Genomic DNA, 18646 nt, shown 5'->3' with positions numbered 1-18646 from the left:
AAGACTGTAACATAACTCAAATAACCACTAGATGCACCATGGGTTTGTGGTTTACCCAGTCAAAAATACAATGTCCATATCATAGATGTAGTTCAGTGGTTTATTTTCAAGATTTTGCAGGAAAAACAACAACTAAGGTCTTCTGTGCTGTCTTTCCTTCTCATCCTGTCTGACTATCTCATAAAGAACGATAGGCCCACCCAGGTGCATGCTGGTCTAACTTTGTGCTCCCTATTTATACCCACGTGCCCACGGTCTAAACCAATAAGAAAACACTAAACAAAAAGGTGCAAAATACCAAGGATGAAAACAATAACCTTAAAAAGCAAAAAATATAGTCTAAATATTAAACTAACAAAAAATAAACAAAAATAAACAATACACAAAAAATACTAAGTTAGTAAACAAAAAAGGTAAATTAACTTTAATCAGAAAACTAAACCGACAAATAGCTCCTACACAGGAGATGATTTCTTTTAGTTTGTGTTAAAACTTTAGCAGACGTTTCACTGAAATTCAAGAAACTGAACCATGAAATATCTGTGAAAAATCCATCAATGACAATAAGCATGGCAAAATGAGCAGCTCAAAGATATCATATATTTAATATATTTTAAAAGCATGCAGTAGATATGTTAAATAGTAAATTTGATGTTTTGTTTTTTTTGTAGTTTTGCATTATGTTGAACTTTTCCGTCCTTTCTATACTGTCTGGTAGTATAATTAACATGCTGATCTGAAAGAATGATTTCTTTTATTGATGTGAAAGAAGCAAAACAGAGTGTATTCAAAGCCAGAGGTGCTGGTGAGTTTCCTGTGGTCACATTAGAAAGGTTGGATGGGTTCAGTTTTGGTCTGGTTCTCCTGTTCATCAACCAGCACTGCTCCTCCTCCACAGCAGGGCAGTGTCCAGTAGACCTTCATGTGGATGGACTTTTCTTCTCCAACAAGAACCTACAGGAAAGAGGCAGTGAAGATTTATGTTGGTGTTTCCACTCTTTTTCCTTGACAGACTTATTTCCATATCACAGTTAATTCCACAGGTATTCAGAGGCTTCCAAACATTTTTTCCAATAGCGTCTCTTTTACCCACCTTGAATATCAAGTTTTTTTCCCAGCTCCAATCTGAGCCCAATAATAAATTGCCACAATGGTACCAAAAATCTACACTGAAAAAAAAAAAAAAAAAAAAAAAAATGGAGTGCCATTTACTTACTTAAAAAAACCTAGGCAATATTTCCACATCGAAATCCTAAGTAAATTTTACTTTGGAAATTTCTAAGTAAAGATTACTTACTAGTAACCATTACTAAATCAAACATATTCAAATAAATTTTACTAACATATGTAGTCCTTTAACAAAAGATCCTTCCTAGTAAATTTCACTTAAGAACACCTCCGCATGTCACAAAACCCCAGTAAATTATAATAATGTTTTTCAGTTTATTTACCGAACTTTTATTTACTTTATTTCAAGAATTATTTAAAATAAAATTAACAAAGTATTTACTGTTTTTACCTCTTTAAAATGTGATTATATTCCATTCTTAATATGTCTACTTTTTACTCAATAAAATGTTGTTAATTGAGGGCTTCAACAAATCATGAAATGAAACACAAAATACAGATTTTTTAAACAGTACCTTTTATTAACATACCCTCATGGCAGAGGTGAAAATATCAGTGCTTCCGAATGTACTTGGAAAACAATTACAAGTTTGTTTGTTTTTTATTACATTACATTACATTTGACTTATTAATATATGAAGTATTGAATGGGAAAGGGTACCCACACTTTAGACTGGTACTGCTTTTCATAGGAATGATTACATATTATTTTAGTATTTTAAAGGTAACTTTCAACAGTTCAATCTAACACTTCACAAAGTACAATTTTTACACAATCCTGCAGTGTGGTAATTGCTGCCATGACAAAACATATACTCGTTCAAAGCTATAACTATTAACAGATACAGTGTCATTCCAACTCATAAAAAGGCGAGTTATTTTACAATTACGGTCAAAGCCAGTAGATGTTTTGCTGTCAAATGCAGAAGTGCAGTGCACCATGAGGATTCATTTTCTCTTATGTTTTGGTCCAAAACATTATTTAACCAGAAATTTAAAAACCCTCATCCCTCTTTCACTTTCACCAGAGTCTGTCATGTCATTTTGGACCCTCAGATTATCATCATGTATATGTTTTTAGTAGTGCTGGGCAGCGATTAAAATTTTTAATTACAATTAATCACATGGATTTCTGCCATTAATCACGACTGATCGCATAGTTATGGAGGGGGGGGGGCTGTTTGCTGGCATCAACAGTGTATATTGCCTTTAAGTGATATTATACAGACTCAAAGTACTCCAGTGATAAAAATAATAAATAATTCCACATTGCAGTGCTTACAAACAACTTTGTCCTTCTCAACCCCACCATCTGAATACATTAAAATGAAAATGTCCATGTAAAAGACCAATACTTTTCTCCATGTTTATTTCCCCACCAGTTTATTCTGGTTGTGAGTGACTGACATGAGTCTAAAGCAGTGACTGCAGTCAGAGGAGGCAGGGGAGGCAGAGCCTCCCTTTCAATCTTGAAAAAAAAAAAAAAACTTGACTATAAAATAGAATAAATGTTGATAGTGGTCAGCTGGTATGTCCTATAAACTCCTTTTCTGTTCGAATCCAATATTGTTATTATTATTATTATTATTATTATTTTTTTTTTTTTTTTCAATTAGAATAGCAGAATTTCCGCATGCTCTTCAAATACAGGGAGGAGAAGGCAGTGCTGTGCTTTGCCTCCTGGAGAACTGTCTACTCCCCTCATGAACTCTGCTGGTACCTGATGAAAATATTGTGCCGCTGTCCCTCTGTATATCGCAGTTAAAATGCTTTCAAACACTCTGATTATATGCTCTGTACTTCCATAATCTGCATACGTATGGCATGTATTTCTGTAATGTGTTTAGGCTCGCAGATTATCATAACAACCGCAGTGGAAAAGTTACTAGGGAAGGCAAACAGTACCCTGCCTCATGATATATGGCGCCTGTGAGTCCACAGATTCATGCGCTTCTAATCTTCTTCGTTCTTTGTTATACACTTTAATTCACCTCATCAAAAATGGAGGATTACATTTCATGTACAAATAGAGGTAAGACCATAAACTTTTTTTTATTTTTAGTTGAAATGGCTCTTTTTGAGGGTTTCCTGTTGAGTTCCTGCCAGTCTACATATGCTGACTTGATGCAGAGCCCATATACCCAGGCCATTTCCGTTTGCCTCACTCTCTCTATTCCAGTTTCTCAGGCCACCATATTTGTAGATCTGGCTCTGAAAGAGTCAGTGCCTCCCCAGCCATGAACCCCACTGCACTCACTGGTCTAAAGCCCACTTATAAGTACTATACTAATAAGCTGAATAATATGAGATGTTCAGAGTTGTTAAAAGCAAACAAAGGGGGTCCTCTAGTGGTCGGAATAAATTGCACTAACGTATGTTTTGTCCTTGCGGTGTTCCCGTAGCCAGTTCAGACAGAAGAAGAAGAAACTAACCCACGTTTCTTGCCTCCTCTTTGGATGGCCCGAAAAACGTTTACCTGTGAGTATTTTTATGTTCAGTTGTTGTAAGAAATGAATAGTATAAAATATCTCTGATGTGAACTTTTGTTGGCTGGATAAAAAGACGTTGTAAATCTTAAATTAATCTGTAAATGCTAATCGTTAGCGTGTCTGTGGATTTTCCCATTTAAGCTAGCATCGAGCTAGCGGTCTTTTTTTCATTCAATTTAATGTATAATGCCATGTAAATGTACTAAGGCAATGAACACAGCTGAGACATATTTTTTATGTATGTTGCAGTTTTACAGTGAGTCTCAAGTAAAAGATTTGGAGAGAAGTTTTGGCGTCTGGCTTTTCTTGGGAAACCTGTTGTTTATCTGCCGAGCTAATCGCTACACACACAAGCAGGGGCAGAAGAATAGGAGTTAGAATAAAACGGCATTAATGTGAGATTTAAAATATTGTCGGTGTTATTTAATGATTGCGTTAATGTGGTAATAACGCCTTAACTTGCCCTCCCCTAGTTTTAAGTTGATGTCAGTTTGGGAGTATGTGAATGTAAAACAGCGGTGCTAAAAAACAAACGCTGCTTTAAACAAGAAAAATACGGAGTAAGTTCACATACGCTGTCAAAACGTATCATTAAAAACAGAACTTTGTGTACATAAACCCAGCACCCCCCTGTCACTTCTACTGAGTCATCCCACTGGAGTACAACCCAGAGGCACCTGTTCAGTCCGACTGCAGCTGTATGAGCGCATGCGCACATATGTTTGCGCTTGTCCAGGATGTGAACCACTTTAATGATGCCTCTGTTGAAACGCTGGTCTTGGTCAGTTTAGTGAACATGGACAGTTGTTTTTGGACTTTAGTTTTCAGCTCTTTTACCTTCTCTTACAGTGGCTGATTCCCACCGGAGAATCTCCAGAAAAGTTGCTGTAAACTTTGGTGAAATTCCACTCCACATTGTGTCTTTTACCGACTGCCAGGCTCCGCCCACAGATCACACACACACACACACACACACACACACACACACACACACACACACACACACACACTTGTCTTTCACATTAGTCAAACAGAAGTTGGTGTCTCATTGTTGGTGAAAATAACTCCTGACTAAACTCCGCCCACATCGTTGTGGGGCTAAACCCACTTCCTGTCTGACATCGGTTCATCCGGCTCCTCCTCCCGCCCCTCTCCAGTGTCAGACAGCAAAATCAGCGCTAAAGTTTGATTGACAGTGTAGCGGCTATTTGTCATCAAAATTAAATCAACTTAAAGGTGACTGAACTTAAGACTGTAACATAACTCAAACTAGAAGCACTTGGAGAGCGCAGACCTCCGCCAAGGCTGATCAGTGGGCCCCCCCACCCCCGATCACCCCCAAAAGTTAATCATTTCTTCCTTATCCCATTTCCAACAAACCCTGAAAATTTCATCAAAATCTGTCCATAACTTTTTGAATTATGTTGCACAATAACGGACAGACAGACAGACAGACAGACAAACAAACAAACAAACCCTGGCAAAAACATAACCTCCTTGGCGGAGGTAACAATAACCATAAAAAATGAAAAAAACATATGTTCTAAATATTAAACAAACAAAAAATAAACAAAAGTTAAACAATTAGCAAAACAATACTAAGTTAGTAAACAAAAAAGGTAAATGAACTTTAAACAAAAAACTAAACCGACAAATAGCTCCTACACTCCGGCCCTAATTGTGCACTTAGTCACAATTACACTCATAAACTAAATGGAGCTATTCTAACAATATCTGCGATGAGTGTTTCTTCATCTTCTTTCTGGACCTGAAAAAACAAGAACAAAGACAGAGAGGTAGATAGAGGTATAAGAGGTAGTGCAGATAGAGGTTTTAGTCCACAGCTGCCTCCAGCAGCAGGCAAAGCTTGGTCACTGGTCTCTCCAACACACTGGTTTTGGTCTTCAGTTGCACAGAGCGAACCAGGCCTCTGGCATCAGTGTTTACAGACAGAATTCTGCCCATCTGCCAGCATCCTCTGGGCGCAGTGGCATCTGCAATCAGGACAACATCTCCTGGACTTAGGTTTCTTCTTGGTCTCATCCACCTTTGTCTTTCCTGCATAAGTGGCAAGTATTCAGAAATCCATCTTTTGCAGAATAATTCAGCCATGTATTTTACTTGTCTCCATCTTTTCCTCAGGTACAAATCCTTTTTTTTCAAACATCCAGGTGGTATGACAGGTTTGCCCTTTAAGGTCAAGATGTGGTTTGGTGTGATGGCTTCCAAATCATCTGGATCATCAGAGACTGTGGTGATCGGTCTGTCATTTAAGATGGCTTCAGCTTCGCCAAAGATGGTCTGCAGTGTTTCATCATCCACAACCTGCTGCTTAAGGATTGAGGTGAGAACACTTGTCACTGAACGAATCAAGCGCTCCCAAACACCTCCTTGATGTGAGGCTGCAGGCGTGTTAAAATGCCAGTTTATGCCATCTTGAGCCAAAGTTCTTTGGATTTTGTCCTGGTTTAAAGCACTCAGACTTTCTTTTAGCTCTCTGCTGGCTGCAACAAAAATGATGTCGTATCCCACTTGGCTGGCATCAGAGAAGTGAAGCTGTGCTGCAGCAAGACAGAAGGTTTTGGGCTTAACACACCGATCCACTTTAAACTCTGTCATTCTCTTCAGGTCTTCCAGCCAGCCAGACCATTGTTTGGAGTTTTGGGTGAACATCATCCCACCATCATCATCCCAGCCCAGACTTTTTCTACAGAGCTCCTGAAGTAGCAGCTTGGCAGTGATTGTGAATGGGGCAAGAAATCCTAGAGGATCATACAGTGAGCTCACTACTGACAGTATTCCTTTTTTCGTATGTTGCCGTTCATGTAGAGATGTTTTGAACTTGAACGTGTCATTTTCAGTGCACCACTGAAGTCCTAATGCTCTCTCCATTGGAAGCTCATCTCCATCCAAATCCATCTCCGGTATTTCCTTTGCTTTTTTATTATTTGGAATAGTATGCAGCACTGCACGGCTGTTACTGAGCCACGTCGAAAGTTGAAAGCCACCTTTACTGCAGAGGGCTGTCAAATCCTTGACCATTTTTATTGCATCCTCTTCAGTGGGGAGAGATTTAAGGCAGTCATCCACAAAAATTGTGCATGATAGTACTGATGACTTCAGCTGGAAACTGTAGAGCATTGTCTTCTGCTGTTCTCCTTAAAGCATAGTTTGCCCAGCTTGGTGAAGAAACAGCTCCAAACAGATGTACTTTCATATGATATTCTTTTGGAGTCTGTGTGGTGTCACCTTCAGACCACCAGAGGAAGCGTAGAAGGTTCCTGTGATATTCTGGAACATGGACCTGGTGAAACATAGCTTGTATGTCTGCCATGACTGCAATAGGCCCTTGTCTGAAGTGAAGAAGAACTCCCACAACAGAGTTTGTCAGGTCTGGTCCTTGTGAGAGCTGGCAGTTGAGGGAGGTGCCCTTGTATGTTGCAGGACAATCAAAAACAACTCTCAGCTTGTTTTTCGTGGGATGGTAAACACCATGATGGGGAATATACCATACCCTTCCCTTACTGTCCATCATCTGGTCATTTGGCACAAGTTCAGCATATCCATTGCAGTTCATGTCCTCAAGAAATGTGATGTAATCTTGTTTGAATAAGCTGTTATTATCAAACTTCTTCTTCAGACTCTGGAGGCGCTGTTCTGCCACACAGCGGTTTTGTGGCAGGATGGGATTTTGCTCTTTAAAAGGTAAGTCTATACAGTAATGTCCATCACTTAATACTGCAGTATTGTCCATTATATTCATAAACTTGATGTCTTCTCTGGACATTTCCATTTTCTCCTGTGATGTTTTTTCATTGAAATCATGATTGTATTGTTGTACCAGCATGTATTCTAGGTGTTCCACAGAAATCCTGTTGGCAGTGACAACAGAGCAGCCAATCTTACTCTTGTTTTCACCATGTAGTGGACCGTTAACGACCCATCCAACTCTGGTCCGAACAGCATAGGGCCCCTCATCCTGGCTGTTGATCAGCTCCCATGGCTCCATCACTTTGGCTCCATCTGTGCAAATAAGTAATTCAACCTCAGCATCAAAGTCGTGGAGCTTAACATTTTGAAGGTATGGCCACTTCACAATATCTTCTTGTTGTGGAACATTACTCTTTGAAACAGGCATAGTCTTGTGTGTCATTGTAGCGTGTGTGTGTGGGGGGGGTGGAAGGCAGAACTTCTTTTTCATCAACACAAAAAAAAATTGACAACGCCACCCGGGGAAAAGGCCCCGGGACCTATCTCAATTTACCAAATGGCAGCGTAGGTGAAGACAAAATAAGTCAGAGGATGTGATTTATCACACACAATAAACTTTATTTTATAATAACACTTTTTTTAAAAATAGACCTATTTATTTTAGCAAAATTAAAATTCAATTATTAAAACATGACAATCAGAGAATAATAATTCAATAGGCAACACAACAACATAACAGCAAACAAGGCAACAACAAACAATGCAAGCAAGTAAATCACAGCAAATATGAAAAAACTAAGCAAATAAGGAAACATGCAAAGCAACGACAGTAACATCACACAAAGCAATTAAGCAACAAATAACACACGCATGCGAGTTCACTCACCCTACATGCAAAATAAATCCAACTATAAAAAAAAGAAAAAGAAAAAAAAAAGGGCAGAAGGAATTAATTAACCTCTGATGTCGTTTTCACATGCACACGCCGGCTGTAGCGTAACGGCGTGCGCGCGCACCTGACGCACGGTTGTAACGACTGGGGTCCAAAGCATGGTATGCAGTGTAGGGACCCCCGTAGACTCACAGACGGGCAAAACAACAGCACTTCCCAAACAAAGGCAGCGGGTATAAGCCAGGCCAACACTGCAGGTCCTGGATGGAGATGAAGGTTTTAATCATCAGCTACACCAGAAACCATACAGGGTCGGGTGTGTGCGCCTTACCTGTTGGCGAAAACACATGCACGTGCGGACTGCAGGAAGAGGGGGGACGCCACGGGGAAACCACGGCTAAATCCCAGCAACAGCCTAGGACCCGGAAATAATTTGGTGTAAGCGCTGGTATGCAGCTCAAATCAACTTAACAACGAGGCGACCTACCGGAGAGGGAATCACGGCGACCCAAAGCCGGCCGCACGCACACCGGCCGGAGAGCACACAAAGGAGGAGGTGCGTGGTAGCCACACGGTAGTTACTCAAACAGCTCTGGCTGGAGATCAGGTACAGAGCAAAGGAGCAATAAAGCCCCAACAACCACTGGTCTGTACACGCTGCTCCTCTGAAACCCACCTGAGACTGAGTGGCTGCGTGGACTACCCACTATGCCTTATAGGCTCTGTCGGTGCCACTCACTAATCACCAAGCAGGTGCGCACCGACATGCCACATCATGACATCTGGAAGCTCAATAAAGTCATTTTTATCAAGAGCAGCAACTTCAAGACCAGAAATTATATTTGTATTCACAGTGTTTTTGTGTCCCATAGTTCTTAGCAAAATATTTGCTTTCTTTCCTTTGACATTTAATTTTCTTGACAGGCTTTCTGTGCAAAATGTGCCCGTGCTGCCTGGGTCTAAAAAGGCATATGTGTGCACAGATGCATTTGTTCTGTGGCTCCTGACTTGCACAGCGACAATAGACAGAACTGAATGATCTTCAACAACTAAGGCCTTTTACGATGTGTCTCCTGCTCATCCTGTCTGATCTTCTGAGTGACTATGTCTGTCTGTGACTGGTAAAAATATATAGGCCCACCCAGGTGCATGCTGGTCTATCTTTGTGCTCCCTATTTATACCCAGGTACCCACTGTCTAAACCAATAAGACAACACAAAACAAAAAGGTGCTAAATACCAAAGAATGAAAACAATAACCATAAAAATCTAAAAATATATTCTAAATATTAAACAAAAAATAAACAATTAGTGAAAATTATTGTATGTATCATCCATGATCCGTAGGGATGAGGGAGTGATATTATAATGAATAAGAAACAGGGGAGTGGAGAAGGAGATGATTGACTTTAGCAGAATATATGAATAAAGTACTAACCAGTAGAGAAGTCTCTTTTGTTAATTTGTTTCAGGAGACCTGGTGAAATCAGACCCAGTGGTAAAACCAGGACTGTGGGTCCTGATTAAAGGGAGAAGGAGAACAGCTGGACCAGTTTGGAGCAGAAGGGTCCATTTCAGATTGTTGAAAATTACAGAAAGGACGACCTGGGTTCACCTCTCACACTGTGAGAGTCACAGTGACAATTGGGTGATTTGTCCGCCTGGCGACTGTGGGGAAGTTCTGGGCTACAAAGGGGATCCCTTTAGATAGATAACAATTAGGGGGGTCATCTGAAACCCAGTGAAGAAAGCACCAGATCCCAGTCACTATAGAGGATAAATCACTCATACAGGTAATCAGTAAAAGGTCCCTATGAAAACCTGATCATGGACAGACCTCAGCCATGGCATCCATTCAGACACCCTGGGATGTGTGGACTGAGAGATGCTCTTGTTAAATGTACAGAGAAATTTTATTACTAAGGTCTTTTCATTGAGTGCTCACAGGTCTCTCTTTCAGTCAGTGAGGTTAAAGGTCAGGAATGTTTGCGGTTGTTTCCTGCCGCATATGTTACAGGTCTCTCCAAGAGCAAGGAGGAGAAAGTCATGGGATGTTCTTCCGCACTGCAAAAAGATGATCAACTACCATCCCAGGAATATTATTCGACCCTCAGATATTCATTGATGCCATTACAGTTCCATGGGGGTTGCAGAAGGACTTCATCAGAGAACAGCGCAGCCCCACGTCCATGATGACGTGGAAACATCATCTGACTTTGGACTTGTCAGCTGAGAACGGTGGTGTGTGGAAAATGGTTGATTTTGTTGCACTGTTATCTCAAACAACACTACATCTGCTTCAGCATTATCAGTGTCCTGGAAGATCTGACTGCCCTCTTTGAGGAACCAATGGAGAACCCTGGCATCCATCACCTGTCGACTAAAACAGCTGGACAATGGTCTGGTTTCTTTGTGGAGAACATCAATCATCACAGCAGGAGATCCAAGGGCCGACATCAACTGATAAAGACAATTGTTTTGTGTTGTTTTTTCTTTTCTTGTTACTTTACACCTCTCTATAGATACATATATTCTGCTAAAGCTAAGATATATTCATACATAGTTAGATATACACGTATAGACATGAGATTATAGGATTTATGTGGTTTATTGCTGAAATGTGAACCAGTAGAGTATACGAGGGCTGTTCAATAAGTTCATGGCCTCACCCAGAAATACTGGTTGTTATAATACAGGATGTTACATTCTTTCGTGATGGGATAGTGATGCTTGAACATCGATGGACCAAGTGCATTGCTATAAATGGAGATTATATTGAAAAATAAAATATAAATTATCAGTCTGTGTTGTTCTGTTGTGGGTGAGGCCATGAACTTATTGAACGGCCCTCGTAGATGGTTTTGAATTTTAGTATAATAGATAAAGGTTTGAAATTTTTAGTGTAATGGATAAAATAGACTCTTGATCAAGAATGATATGCTCATATTATGATGTGATATTCTTTAATGTATAACAATCGTTCACAAATTCCATTGATCTGTGTTATGAAGAATTGCTGTTTCGTATGTTATGAATGATTTCAGCTTACACATATGGCATAAATAGAGGTAATTTTATGGTTGTTATAGTGATGGTAGACATAAAAGGGGGATAACAAAAACAGACATTTCATCTAGTTATTGACATGATAAAATCATGTCAAAAGGGGGAACTAAAATATTTTAATTTGGAAGGTTGAATTCTTGGATTGAATAACAGGTTAGTCAGTATTAGTATTTTATTAGTAGTTTGAAGATCAGTTTACAAGGATTATAAAAGTGATGTGCATTGGCATGTTCTGGGTCCATTTCCCCACTTGGGGTGTGAAACCTCAGCTGAGTTATATGTTGTTAGTGATCAGAGCAAGTCAACAATAAATGTAAAAAAAATGAGACCTAAAAGAATCCGGACTTATTCTTGGAATTTACAACAAAAGAACACGTTTACAGTGACCCCTGCATGAGGTCTACACCGACCCATACCCTCATAGTATTATAAGTAGGACGGAAACCAACCCGCCCCAATACACACAAAACCAGCAATTGAAAAATGCGCTTGCATCCCCGTTGACCCCCGCCCCCATAACACGCACGCAGGCACACACATACACACACAAAACCAGCACTTGAAACATGCGCGTGCATCCCTGTTGCCAGGTTACTGGACAGAACATGTAAAGTGGACGGTTATTATTCTTCCCTTTTCCATGTCAGCTAGCCCTAGTAGTAGCAGTGTAGGAGTATAGTGCGCTAAGCTAACACACAAAAAACTTTAAAAACCACCAAAAGAAGGAGCCAGAGACGCAAAACTTCAAGACCAGGATCAGGACCAGGACAAGGACCGGACACCGTAGAAGAACCAGGACCCGGACCCGAACCAGGACCCAGACCCGGACCCGGACCGACCGGGAGGAAGTTTGCCGCCATGGCTAAGGTAAGAAAAAAAGTCATTTTATACTAGTCATTTCATCTACATAACACTTAGAGCAGGATTAAAACATGAAAAACTAATGTAAACCTGTGTCATACTGTGTCAGATTACCAAACCCGTAGGCAGAAAAGATGCTAATATCTGTTTGTTTACTCTACTTAATCAGTAAATTTGAAGATCAGAGTAGCACACCTATACTTTTAAATAACCAAATGCAGGTCTGATGGGTATTTTAAGTAATCAGAGTAGCACACCTATAGTTTTAAATGACCATATTCAGGTCTGATGGGTAGTTTTAGTAATCAGAGTGGCACATCTATACTTTTAAATAACCAAATGCAGGTCTGATGGGTAGTTTTAGTATTTAGAGTAGCGCACCTATACTTTTAAATATCCAAATGCAGGTCTGATGGGTAGTTTTAGTAATCAGAGTAGCACACCTATACTTTTAAATAACCAAATGCAGGTCTGATAGGTAGTTTTAGTAATCAGAGTAGCGCACCTATACTTTTAAATAACCAAATGCAGGTCTGATGGGTAGTTTTAGTAATCAGAGTAGCGCACCTATACTTTTAAATAACAATATGCAGGTCTGATGGGTAGTTTTAGTAATCAGAGTAGCACACCTATACTTTTAAATAACCAAATGCAGGTCTGATAGGTAGTTTTAGTAATCAGAGTAGCGCACCTATACTTTTAAATAACAATATGCAGGTCTGATGGGTAGTTTTAGTAATCAGAGTAGCACACCTATACTTTTAAATATCCAAATGCAGGTCTGATGGGTAGTTTTAGTAATCAGAGTAGCACACCTATACCTTTAAATAACCAAATGCAGGTCTGATGGGTAGTTTTAGTCATCAGAGTAGCCTACCTATACTTTTAAATAACGATATGCAGGTCTGATGGGTATTTTAAGTAATCAGAGTAGCACACCTATAGTTTTAAATGACCATATTCAGGTCTGATGGATAGTTTTAGTAATCACACTAGCACATCTATACTTTTAAATAACCAAATGCAGGTCTGATGGGTAGTTTTAGTAACTTTTTAGTAAGTTTAGTAACTTTTTAGTACGTTTTAGTTTTAGTGACTACTGCATATGGTCATTTAAAACTATAGGTGTGCTACTCTAATTCCTAAAAATACCCATCAACCTGCATACAAAATTACTCACTTTAGCTAAATAGTACTCAAATGAAAAGTAAAACTGATAAAAAAAAATAGAGATTTATTAAATAATCGGACAAGTTTGAGCTAAAACTAAGACTGATATTAAGAAAAACTGAAGGTAATTAGTTAATTTATTTAAATAACTCTTAAAGCAGGAGTAAAAGTGATGCAAAACTGATGTAAACCTTGTCATGTTATGTAATAAAACTCAAAATAAGACTGATATTGAATAAAATCTGAGGTATATGTCAAAGAATAATTAATTTTACATGAAACCGAGACAAACACCAAAGCAAAAATCACCCAAAATCACTGAATTCATCAAAGTAATACTCAACAGAAAGTAAAACTGATAAAAATAGAGATTCATTAAATAATCTGACAAGTTTAAGATAAAAGTCGACGCCCACATTTCCTGAAGGAAATGTAGTTCCTGGTGTTTGTCTCTTGCTGATATTTGTGGACTTGTGGCTCGGTGCGATGTGCCTCTGAAAGTTCTGTTGTTCCACATAAAATTTTTTGTGTATACGTTGTTTATTCCAAAAGCCATTTCCTATAACTGAGCAGCAGTACAACAGTACAGATAAAAAATATGGATGAGCTGAATTATTGAGTGTTTTGAACAGCTCAAAGCAAACACATCACCCTGTTCTGAAACAAAGCACATCCAAATGACAGGAGTTGAATATCAGAATGAATCATTTGCATGAAAAAGTTTGAAAAGGTTGAATGCTTACTTGATTTCTGTATTTTCCAGACCCTGCGAGGTTGGACCCGGCCCCTGCTTCGTTGGCCCCAGGCATTGTCACCAATTCCTGAGGAGACCCCTGCCTCCAGCTGTCCAGCGCAGAGCCGCATCCCAAGACCAATTTGGTCTTTCCTACGGTGCCTGCGCTCCAGCAAGAAGTACCAGCAGTATCTCCGAAGCAGAGCGGCAGACCCCCGCCTTCTGCCTCTGGCTGTCCAGAGGACCCCGGCGGACCCCCCCTTTTCGCCGCCAGCTTCCCAGAGGACCCCGGCGGCTCCCCGCCCCCCGCCTGCAGCTATCTGGAGGACCCCAACGGACCCCCGCCTTCCGCCTCCGCTTACCGGAGGACCCCGGCGGCCCCCTGCCCCACCCCTCCGGCTGTCCCGAGGACCCCGGCGGCCCCCCGTCCCCTACGTCCGGCTGTCCCGAGGACCCCGGCGGGCCCCCGCCTTCCGCATCCAGCTTTCCGGAGGACCCCAGCGGACCCCTGCCTTCCGCCTCCGGCTTTTCGGAGGACCCCGGCAGCCCCCCGCCCCCCTCCTCCGGCTGTCCCGAGGACCCCGGCAGAACCCCGCCTTCCGCCTCCGGCTGTCCCGAGGACCCTGGCGGCCCCCACCCTTCCACCTGTGGCCATCCCGAGGACCCCAGCGGCCCCCCGCCTTCCGCCTCTGGCTGTCCCGAGGACCCCGGCGGCCCCCCCGCATTCCGCCTTGGCGGTCCGGAGGACCTCGGCAGACCCCCTCCTTCTGCCTCTGGCTGTGCCAAGGACACTGGCGGCCCCCCGCCTTCGGCCTGTGGCTAACCCGAGGACCCCGGCGGCCCCCCACCTTCCGCCTCTGGCTGTCCCGAGGACCCCGGTGGACCCCTCCCCAATGCCTCCGGCTGTCCGGAAGACCCCGGCAGCCCCCCGCCTTCCGCCTCCCACTGTCTGGAGGCCCTAAGTGCCCGGGATGGAGCAGCAACCCCCCCCCCCCCCGCCATCCACCCCCGGGGGGCCCTCCGTCTTTTTCCTTTCTTTCTTTCTCTTTCTTCCCGGCCCCCCTCCCTCTCTTCTCTCTCACTCCATCTGTCCTTTCTTTCTTTCTTTCTTTCTTTCTTTGTCTTTCTTCCTGGCCCCTGCGGGGTTGGACCCGGCCTCTGTCATCCATCGCTGAGGTTACCTCCACCTCCGGCGGTCTACAGTGCCCTCAGTTGAATGGAGCAGAGCAGTGGTCCCCTACCTTTTACCTTCTCTCTCTCATCCTCCCCTCTTTCTCCCTTCCTCACTCTCTCCATCATTCTCTCTCGTCCCATCTTTCTCTCTTTCCGTCCCTCTCTTCTCCTCTCTTTCTTTCCACTTCTCCATCCTCTCCTCCTCTCTCTCTCCTTTTCCCCTCACTCCTCTCTCTCAACTCCCCCCTTTCCTACCTCTCTTCTCTCTCACTCCCTCTTTCTTTCTTTCTTTCTTTCTTCCTGTCTTTCTTTCTCTTTCCTTTCCTTCATTCTCTCATTCCTTCTTACTTTCCATTCTTTTTCATTCGTTCATTTCGTTCTTCTCTCGTTCTTCTCTTTCTTTACTCGTCTCTCATTCCTTCTTTCTTTCGTTTTTTCTTTCTTTGTTCTTCATTCTTTTCTCTTTATCTTCTTTCGTTCTCTCATCATTCTTTCGTTCTTTCATTCTTTCTCTCTTTCTTTCATCTTTTCTCTCTTTCTTTCTTCTTTCTTTCTTTCTTTCTTTCTTTCTTTCTTTCTTTCTTTCTTTCACCCCAGCTGGTCAAGGCAGATGACCATCCTCCAGGAGTTTAGGTCTGCTCCAGCTTTTCTTCCTTGTTAGAAGGAAGTTTTTCCTGGCCACTATCACACTAAGTTTTTGCTCCTGGAGGATTCTGTTGGGTTTCTGTAGATTAGCTCAAAAGTCTAGTTTACAACAAATTGGTTTGATTTGGTCTGATTTGGTCTAATTCGGTCTGATTTGATCTTATTTGATCTGATCTGATTTGATCGATTTGGTCTGATTTGATTGTCTGATTGATCTGATTTGATTTGATTTGGTCTGACTTGATCTGATCTGATTTGGTCTGATTTGATTTGATTTAATTTGGTCTGTTTTGATACTAATTCCAATAAACTGCTTAAACTTCATCTTTTTCTCCTGTGTTTTGTTTGGTTACTTTAATTGTGCATGTCATTTCATGAGTGGATTGGACCTCACTGATCTAGTGGTTCGTATTGGAAGACAGTGTTTAACTCCTACGGTTCTTTCCATACTTTTGAGTTTGCCTTTATGTAACACATCAAAAATGTTAACCACATTTGTTATATATGTTTTCAGCACTGTTTCACCTTGATGATATGATCATTCCTTTGCACTTTACCTTATTTAACATATTGGACCCAATAATACACAAAAATAGTAGAATACAATTTGAAAAAACTCTATACTATTTATTACAAAGAAATTCCTAATCATGTTCTCTCATCTGTTTTCGAAGTTGAAAAGAGGTAAAGCAGGTGTGTCTATGACATATAAAGGTGTCTATCTATTAATCATATCTCCAGGTTTTATGGGTGTATTAATCTCCAACAAAACCTTTTTTCTTTTCTCACGCTTTGATCACCCTGGAGGGTTAAAGAGCAGAGTTTAAGTGTTTGTTAAGGCGCTACCACAAACTGTAGATTAGAACTGTACCTTAGTGTTCATGTGTAAACCTGGTGAGTAAGGAAGTAGTTAATTGCTACTGTAATAGTTGGAAAAGCTCTTCCAATATTTAACAACAATTGTGTCTTTTCATGACAATGTTTGTAAAATGTTGGGGTGGTATAAGCCCTCACAGGTTGGAATACATCATTAAGGTTTAGTTCATTTGGAGATAACGTGAGACAGAAACAGGATGAACAACTGTAGTCTGAAGAGGAACTTTGAAAAGTCCAATGTCTGACTAAGAAGTAGAGGAAGAGAGAGTAAGTATAAAGTTCTATACAATAGAAATAGTCCAAGAACCTCCAAAACATATGATATATGATGTGGTATGTGTGATAGGACTTTGTTCTATTTCACTACTGAGGCTTTTACAAAACAGAAAACTGGACTCATTTGTGGAAGCACCCAAACTGAAAGGCCTTAACTGAGTTATTCCAGGATTGTAGCGGCTATTGTCATCAAAATTAAATAACTAAAGGTGACTGAACTTAAGACTGTAACATAACTCAAATAACCACTAGATGCACCATGGGTTTGTGGTTTACACAGTCAAAAATACAATGTCCATATCATAGATGTAGTTCAAGTGGTTTATTTTCAAGATTTTGCAGGCAAACAACAACTAAGGTCTTCTGTGCTGTCCTTCTCCTGCTCATCCTGTCTGACTGTCTGATAAAAACCATAGGCCCCCCAGGTGCATGCTGGTCTAACTTTGTGCTCCCTATTTATACCCACGTGCCCACGGTCTAACCCAATAAGAAAACACTAAACAAAAAGGTGCAAAATACCAAAGAATGAAAACAATAACCTTAAAAACTAAACAAAAAAACTAAACAAAAAATAAACAATAGCAAAAAATACTAAGTAGTGAACAAAAAGGTAAATTAACTTTAAACAGAAAACTAAACCGACAAATAGCTCCTACCCAGGAGATGATTTCTTTTTTAGTTTGTGTTTAAACTTTCGCAGATGTTTCACTGAAATTCAAGAAACTGAACCATGAAATATCTGTGAAAAATCCATCAATGACCAAATAAGCATTGGCAAAATGAGCAGCTCAAAGATGTCATATATTTAATTATATTTTAAAAGCATGCAGTCGATATGTTAATAGTAATTTGTATGTTTTGTTTTTTTTTGTAGTTTTGCATTATGTTGAACTTTTCCGTCCTTTCTATACTGTCTGGTAGTATAATTAACATGCCTGATCTGAAAGAATGATTTCTTTTATGATGTGGAAAGAAGCAAAAACAAGGTGTATTCAAAGCCAGAGGTGCTGGTGAGTTTCCTGTGGTCACATTAGAAAGGTTGGATGGGTTCAGTTTTGGTCTGGTTCTCCTGTTCATCAACCAGCACTGCTCCCTCCACAGCAGGGCAGTGTCCAGTAGACCTTCATGTGGATGGACTTTTCTTCTCCAACAAGAACCTACAGGAAAGAGGCAGTGAAGATTATGTGGTGTTTCCACTCTTTTTCCTTAAACAGACTTATTTCCATATCACAGTTAATTCCACAGGTATTCAGAGGCTTCCAAACATTTTTTCCAATAGCGTCTCTTTTACCCACCTTGAATATCAAGTTTTTTTCCAGCTCCAATCTGAGCCCGATAATAAATTGCCACAATGGTACCAAAATCTACACTGAAAAAAATAAAAAAAAATAAAAAAATGGAGTGCCATTTACTTACTTAAAAAAACCTAGGCAATATTTCCACATCGAAATCCTAAGTAAATTTTACTTTAGGAAATTTCCTAAGTAAAGATTACTTACTAGTAACCATTACTAAATCAAACATACTCAAATACATTTTACTAGCATATGTAGTCCTTCAACAAAAGATCCTTCCTAGTAAATTTCACTTAAGAACACCTTCCGCATGTCACAAAAACCCAGTAAAT

The sequence above is a fragment of the Sphaeramia orbicularis genome, chromosome 3, assembly GCF_902148855.1.
Source record: "Sphaeramia orbicularis chromosome 3, fSphaOr1.1, whole genome shotgun sequence".
NCBI classification, from domain to species: domain Eukaryota; kingdom Metazoa; phylum Chordata; class Actinopteri; order Kurtiformes; family Apogonidae; genus Sphaeramia; species Sphaeramia orbicularis.
This window is presented reverse-complemented; position numbering follows the sequence as displayed.